Genomic DNA, 8,460 nt, shown 5'->3' with positions numbered 1-8,460 from the left:
GGTTGCCTATACAGTTCATAGACAAGTAAATGGAAACTGTTAAAAGCCTCAAGATAAGTGTGAGTGCCGAGGATGGCTCTTCCGTAGGAAGACGGAGGTGGATCCTCGGTAGTGTATTGAAGTGGTGAGTAGTGGACTCGTGTGCGCAAAACCATTTCAAGTTGGATTATCGTAGGATAGCCTAGCCAAGAGTCAAAGCTGGCTTGCTGCAATAACTCCACCAACCCTTCTTGATACGATGCATGTATGTAGGATCTGATGTAAGTCTTGCTGAGTACCTTTGTACTCATGTTGCTATAATCTACATTTTTACAGAAGACGCTGCAACCCCTTCTGATGGGTTCTATGTAGACGTTGACATCAACGAGTAGGCTAAAGACCCAGGTGGTGACCCTGAGCTTGTGAAGGACCACGTAGTATAGCTAGGCTTTCCAAGCCTCTTCTATTTTACTAGTTGTCTGTACTCAGACAAGTTATTTCCGCTGCTGGTTTGTATGACTGTATGACTTGTATGTTGGGTCGTGAGACCCGTACCTTTGTGTATGTTATGTATGGCTCACTGAGCCTTAAATAAAGTACTTGTGTCGTAGAGTCATGTTGTGATGCTTCGTTGTATTTGCACATATCGAGCATATTGTGTGTATGATTGAAATGCTTGGTATGTGTGGGATCTGACTATCTAGTTGTTTATCTTTAGTAGCCTCTCTTACCGGGAAATGTCTCCTAGTGTTGCCGCTGAGCCATGGTAGCTTGCTACTGCTCTGGAACACTTAGGCTGGCCGGCATGTGTCCTTCTTTGTTCCTGTGTCTGTCCCTTCGGGGAAATGTCACGCTTTGAGTACCGGAGTCCTGTTAGCCCGCTACAGCCCGGTTTACCGGAGTCCTGCTAGCCCAGTGCTACAGCCCGGACCCACTTGCTGATGACCGACACGTTCGAAGCTGGGTCATGGATGCTTGTCCCTGTAAGTCTGTGCCACTTTGGGTTTACGACTAGTCATGTCAGCCCGGGCTCTTTATCATATGGATGCTAGCGACACTATCATATACGTGAGCCAAAAGGCGCAAACGGTCCCGGGAAAAGGTAAGACGACACCCGTGGGAATACCGTGCGTGAGGCCGCAAAGTGATATGAGGTGTTACCAGCTAGATCGATGTGACATCGAGTCGGGGTCCTGACATCTACATTCTCACTACCATTACAACCATTCCCTAACAATGGATAATGTCCTATACTACTTACTCTCCCGCTCAATCACGGAGACGAGTTTTCCACGGTTTCCACCCCTCCCTCCATACCGCAGCAACACGAGTTTTTTCCACCCCTTTCAGAAAGCGCTCTTCGCGCCACAAAGCCGCCCCAAGACGCGCGAGCAATGAGCATCGAGCTTAAACATATCGCAAACGTCAAAAATAATATAACGGGACTAATATATATCGCGCACGTGCGATATGTTTGTCACAAGGCGCAAAAAATAATTATAAAAGGAATGCAACACGAGGACTTCCCAGGAGGTCACCCATCCTAGTACTACTCTCGCCCAAGCACGCTTAACTTCGGAGTTCTGATGGGATCCGGTGCTTTTGTCACACCCTAGCAAGTCATGCATTAGAGTGTTGCATCATGTTTACTCTTTCATCAGAAACTTGAAATGGGGATCTGTGAAACCCTCAGAATCATTTTGAAAATGACCCAAATAAAAATTTCTCCAAAAGGGTCCAAGAAAATGCTCATGTTGATCTCTGAAAATATTGGACAGAGATAAAAAACAAACCAATATTTTTAGTGGCTCATGGACATTTATTTTGGGCATTTGGAATTAATGCATAAATATTTGGTTTGGAAATATATTTCTATATATATTAATATATGTCCAAATATTATGCCAATTATAAAGGAGCTCTGGAATAATATATCTAGCCCCTGAAAAATTTGGCATAAGTTAAATAAATGATTTAATATATTATTTAAATTAAAACAAATGTCAGAAATTAGAAAACAGAAAAATAAATAAAGGGAGAAACTTACCTGGGCTCCTCCCTGTGCAGCCCAGCCAGCTGGCCGGCCCAGCCAGCAGGCGGCCCAGCCCGCCTCCCTCCTCTGTCGTCTTCGTCCCGACAGAGGGAGGGGAGTGTGGCCGGCGCGCGCGCGCGCCACCGCGCCACGCCACCTCTCTCCCTGCCTGCCTGCCCTCCCCTCCTCGCCTCGATGCCCTGGACGACGCCACGCCTCCCCCCTGCTCTCTCTCACTCGCCCTCGGCTCTCCCCTCCTCTCCCTCGCTCTCTCTCTCACACGGCCGAACACCACCGTCGCCGCCGTTCGCCTTAGCAGCCGTCTCCGGCCACCCCTCGCTCCCCCGACTAGCTCAGGAGCTCCGCCTCGACCTCCTCTTCCTCCCCACCGCTCCACGGGCCTCCGGAAGCCCTGCATCGCCGCCACGTCGCCGTTCCCCTCCTCGGGCTCCGACCACCGTCGCCGTCGATTCGCCGTCTCCAGCGCGTCCCCGAGCCCGCTTCGACGCCCACTGCAACCGCGGTGAGCTACGCCACCGTTTCCCCTTCTTCTTCCCCTCGTTCCCTCACCGTAGCCTCCTCCCCACCACGGCCGAACCTCCGCCGTCGCCGAGCTCGCCGTCGACGCAGCTCCGGTGACCATTTGGTCACCCCGGCGAGTCCAACGAGTTCGTAAGGCTCCATAGAGCATCCCTAGCGCCTCGCTTCGCTCGCCTTCGAGCTCCAACCCCGTTTCCGTGCACGACCGAACTCCGGCGGCCGCAGCCGAGCTCGCCGCCGTCGACTCCGGCCACCTCAGGTACAGCCACGGCCACCGTTCGACGCGCGGGAGCAAGGGCTCTCCAACGAGCCCAAGCACAGCCTCGCCCGTGCCCTGTAGCGCGATCCCGCATCACGCCGCCGTCTCGAACCTCGCCGGCGTCATGTCGCCGGTGGGGTTTGACTTGTCCGACCTGGGGTTTGACCCCCCCAGGGTCACTGACGCGTGGGCCCCGTCGGCCAGGTGGACATCATTAGCGCTAACCACTGTTAGTTAACCCCCTGACACTGACCAGTGGGCCCCAGCGCCACTAATTAGTAATTAGGATTAATTTAACTCTGTTTAACCCCCCTGTCACTGACGTGTGGGCCCCACACGTCAGGTTTGACCTCAGCCAGCCGCAGTTGACCACTGACGTCATGCTGACGTCATGCTGGCGCAATAATTATATTTCTGGATTTAAATTAAATCAGGAAATTCCAGAATATTATTTAAACTTCAAAAATTCATAACTTTTATTCTGTAACTCCAAATTGGACAAATTATATATGAAAAATGATCAGAAAAATCCAATCTATCCATCTGTACTATTTTCATGCATGATCAAACAAGTTAAATTGATGTTTCAAGCAGAACAAGGAAAAGCACTTTAAAAGGCCATATTTGAATTTGAAATTTGAATCCTTGATTCAAATTTGTTCAAACCCTTCTGGTTTTAGTTGCATTAGCCCAACACACTCATATTGCCATGTTCCATGCATGCATCATATTGTTGCACATTGTTTGGTGATGGTTGTGTATCGATGTCCCTTGCGACAGGTTCTGCCTCCGAGGAGTACCGTGATTACCCTAACGAAGAATCGTATCCGTGCATCGAACCATCAGGCAAGCAACCAACCATTTGATCATATCGATACAATCCCATGTTCTCGCTCCTGCTCTCTTTTACTGCATTAAGACAACGCGATTCAAACTGCTGTGTGCTACGGTAGTTGAACCCATTTCCTCTGCATGACCTGTCATTGCCACAGTAACTAGATGAAACCCACTAGCATGTGTAGGAGTTGATTGAGCCCTATGTATGTGTTGTTCCTACCTTGCTATGCCTGCTATGCTTAGAGTCGTGTCAGGTCTGGTTCATCTGGGTGATGGGCTAGAGTGAAATGATTATGTCGGTAATGAGAGTGATGTGGTGAACACGATTTGGTAAAGGTATCGATGAGAGGCCATGTAGGAGTACATGGTGGGTTGTTTCATTGAAGCCGACCTTAAGCACTGAGATCTGTATGTGTGATTTAAGAATCAGCTACTACCATGCATTGGGCCCGAAACCAATGGACCCTCTCGGCTTCTTATTCACCCTAGTTCTCCGTCCAGGAGTTGCAAGTAGTTTCTGGTGTTTGTAGCCTACTGGAGGCCATGGACAGCGCTGACCGTAGGGGTGGGCTGTGATGCGGTAGGTACGTGGCACGGTGTACCGAATACCCGTTAGGTATCTCGGGAACCCTGTTCACATCGTTCGGGGCCGTATGGGAAACCTCGGCCGGACTCCCTGCGGATGGAACCTGAATAGGCGATAAACCTGGACTAGAGGCTTAAGTGTTTAGGTAGGTCATGGTCTACACCCACGTCGGCTTTCGCTTGAAGTCTGCCGAGCACATGTCGTGTGCAGACGCTAAGTGGTGGAAACATGTATGAAGAAGTACACCCCTGCAGGGTTATCATAATCTATTCGAATAGCCGCGTCCGCGGTAAAGGACTACTTGGTTGCCTATACAGTTCATAGACAAGTAAATGGAAACTGTTAAAAGCCTCAAGATAAGTGTGAGTGCCGAGGATGGCTCTTCCGTAGGAAGACGGAGGTGGATCCTCGGTAGTGTATTGGAGTGGTGAGTAGTGGACTCGTGTGCGCAAAACCATTTCAAGTTGGAGTATCGTAGGATAGCCTAGCCAAGAGTCAAAGCTGGCTTGCTGCAATAACTCCACCAACCCTTCTTGATACTATGCATGTATGTAGGATCTGATGTAAGTCTTGCTGAGTACCTTTGTACTCATGTTGCTATAATCTACATTTTTACAGAAGACGCTGCAACCCTTTCTGATGGGTTCTATGTAGACGTTGACATCAACGAGTAGGCTAAAGACCCAGGTGGTGACCCTGAGCTTGTGAAGGACCTTGTAGTATAGCCAGGTTTTCCAAGCCTCTTTTGTTTTACTAGTTGTCTGTACTCAGACAAGTTACTTCCGCTGCTGGTTTGTATGACTGTATGACTTGTATGTGGGGTCGTAAGAACCGTACCTTTGTGTATGTTATGTATGGCTCCCTGAGCCTTAAATAAAGTACTTGTGTCGTAGAGTCATGTTGTGATGCTTCGTTGTATTTGCACATATCGAGCATATTGTGTGTATGATTGAAATGCTTGGTATGTGTGGGATCTGACTATCTAGTTGTTTATCTTTAGTAGCCTCTCTTACCGGGAAATGTCTCCTAGTGTTACCACTGAGCCATGGTAGCTTGCTACTGCTCTGGAACACTTAGGCTGGCCGGCATGTGTCCTTCTTCGTTCCTGTGTCTGTCCCTTCGGGGAAATGTCACGCTTTGAGTACCGGAGTCCTGTTAGCCCGCTACAGCCCGGTTTACCGGAGTCCTGCTAGCCCAGTGCTACAGCCCGGACCCACTTGCTGATGACCGACACGTTCGAAGCTGGGTCATGGATGCCTGTCCCTGTAAGTCTGTGCCACTTTGGGTTTACGACTAGTCATGTCAGCCCGGGCTCTTTATCATATGGATGCTAGCGACACTATCATATACGTGAGCCAAAAGGCGCAAATGGTCCCGGGCAAAGGTAAGGCGACACCCGTGGGGATACCGTGCGTGAGGCCGCAAAGTGATATGAGGTGTTATCGGCTAGATCGATGTGACATCGAGTCGGGGTCCTGACAGCGTTGGTATCAGAGCCGGACTGCCTGTAGGTTCTCCAAGCCAAACTGGTCGATGTTGAGTCTAGAAATTCTTTAGTTATATGTAGGGGAATTGTTTGTGGGATGGAACGTAAGGCTCTTTTTACTCCTTTATCTTATGACATTCTGATCTGAGTCAGTCCATTCTTCTACCGGGGGTTAAGGAATTAGGATCTATTCTCTCTATCAGGATCACGTGTTACTAATCAGTAGTACCTTATAAGATTGATGGATACAAGCCTAGTTCAGTTCTACTACCACATTATGTTGTTAGAATGGATTCAGAACTTTGATATGATGATGTTGAGTGTGTATGAAATCCTTTGTCAAATGTCTCAAAATCCTTCTTGAGCATTTACAGCTGTTATGCTGCCAAAATTTCGCTAGAAATTCTAATGCCTTTGCATTACGATTGTGCTTTCAGATGGCCACTCGCGACCTCAATCAAGTGGTTCGCCTGACTCGATGCCTAGATGTACCCGGCCATACTGCCAAGTTGGTCAGGGTAATGATTGAGGCTGGATACCGCTGGTATCCTGAGTACACGGTCGAAGAGCAATTCCGAGACTTTAATCAAAGCCAGTATCTCTGCACTGTCAGGATATTTCCATCTTATCCTGGATCCACCGAGCCTCTTCACTGCTCTTATGGACTCGGGGTTACCATTGAGATGGCTGTGCAGGACGCCGCCTACTCTATGATGACCATTATGCGAGTCAGATCTGGTATATTTCGGGACTCTGATTTCCGGTATATGCCAGGATCACTTCCGGGAGCACAAGGGTATCTCCAGGCTATTTATGCTGACCCCACTCAGGAGGATTCACGGACTCGCACCACTGCTGAGATGCTCGAGGATTCGCCCCGTTCAGCAGTCTGCACCGGCCAAGCCCTATGGGGGTCCAACCAACAATGCTCCTCCACGTACCAGTTCCGTGACTTGTTTCAAGTGTGGGGAATCTGGCCACTATATGCGTGAGTGTCCCCAGACCAATCCCAATCAATCTGCTAAAGCTGTTGGCCGTGGCAAGCCGACAGGAAAAATATTCCACGCCAAGCCGGTCACCGCCTCACGTGGCCATGTCAACTGTATCTCTGCCGAAGAAGCTCAAGAGGATCCCAACGTCGTTCTCGGTACGCTTCTTGTCAATTGCCACCCGGCATCTGTTCTTTTCGATACAGGAGCCTCTCATTCTTTTATATCTGAAAATTATGCTCGTTTGCATAACGTCGCATTTGGTGATATGCCAACCTCTATGGTAATTCAAACTCCGGGATCCAAATGGCAAACTTCTAGAGTAAGCCATGGAAATGAAATCCAAGTCGACAGACTTGTTTTCCTTGCCTCTTTGATAGCCCTTAAATTTTCAGATATTAATATCATTTTGGGTATGGACTGGATGGCAGCTCATCATGCCAAAATTGATTGCTTCTCTAGGACTGTTCAACTCACTCACCCTTCGGGCAAGATAGTCAATGTCTTGACCCGAATAGCCAAGCGACAATTATATTCTCTTAACGCCAGCCCTTTGCCAGACCTTGAGGACGTTCCGGTAGTCCGTGACTTTCCGGATGTCTTTCCAAAGGAATTGCCAGGTGTTCCACCTGACAGGGATGTTGAGTTTGTAATAGACCTCATTCCAGGAACCGTTCCGATTGCTAGAAGACCTTATAAGATGGCACCCCTAGAACTAGCCGAGCTTAAGAAACAACTCGATGAGTCCTTGAAAAAGGGTTTCATCCGACCTAGCTCTTCTCCGTGGGCTTGCCCCGTCCTATTCGTCAAGAAGAAGGATGGTACGGACCGGATGGTTGTAGATTACCGACCTGTCAATTTGGTCACAATCAAGAACAAATATCCACTTCCCAGGATCAACGACCTGTATGATCAGCTCGCTGGATCCTCAGTCTTCTCCAAGATGGATTTGAGGTTGGGCTACCATCAAATCAAAATCAGAAACGGGGACATTCCTAAAACGGCCTTTGTTACTCGTTATGGCCAATACGAGTACACCGTCATGTCCTTCGGTTTAACCAACGCTCCAGCCACTTTTTCTCGGTTAATGAACTCAATCTTCATGGAGTATTTGGATAGATTCGTTGTAGTTTACCTCGATGATATACTCATCTACTCCAAGAACGAGGAAGAACATGCCGAACATCTAAGGCTAGTGTTGCAGAAACTTCGAGAGCATCGCCTTTATGCTAAATTTTCTAAATGTGAATTCTGGTTGCCAGAAGTGACCTATCTGGGTCATGTAATATCTGGTAAAGGTATTGCTGTCAACCCTGAGCGAGTTCAAGCCGTCCTTAACTGGACTCCACCTGAATCGGTCAAGCAAGTTCGGAGTTTTCTAGGCTTAGCGAGCTATTGTCGTCGCTTTGTCGAGAACTTCTCCAAGGTTGCCAAACCTCTAACCGAACTCCTCAAGAAAGATAAGAAGTTCGAGTGGACTCCACAATGTGAGCACAGCTTTCAGGAACTGAAAAGACGCCTGACTTCTGCTCCCGTACTGGTACCGCCAGACTTCTCCAAGGATTTTGTTATCTACTGCGACGCCTCGCGACAAGGACTAGGTTGCATTCTCATGCAAGATCGACACGTAATTGCCTACGCTTCACTGCAATTGCACCCACACGAGGAGAATTATCCTACTCATGATCTAGAGCTTGCAGCTGTAGTCTATGCACTTAAGACCTGGCGACATTACCTCCTCGGTAATCGTTG

General features: G+C 48.6%; 1 pseudogene; it reads right to left on the bottom strand.

The window, feature by feature from the left end:
* Positions 1-1,484: 1,484 nt before the first annotated feature.
* LOC119348263 lies at positions 1,485-1,609 on the bottom strand (annotated as a pseudogene).
* Between the last annotated feature and the right edge of the window lie 6,851 nt (positions 1,610-8,460).

Source organism: Triticum dicoccoides, unplaced genomic scaffold, assembly GCF_002162155.2.
Source record: "Triticum dicoccoides isolate Atlit2015 ecotype Zavitan unplaced genomic scaffold, WEW_v2.0 scaffold88180, whole genome shotgun sequence".
NCBI lineage: Eukaryota > Viridiplantae > Streptophyta > Magnoliopsida > Poales > Poaceae > Triticum > Triticum dicoccoides.
Note: the sequence above shows the minus strand (reverse complement) of the source record. Positions and strands in the feature narration are given on the sequence as shown.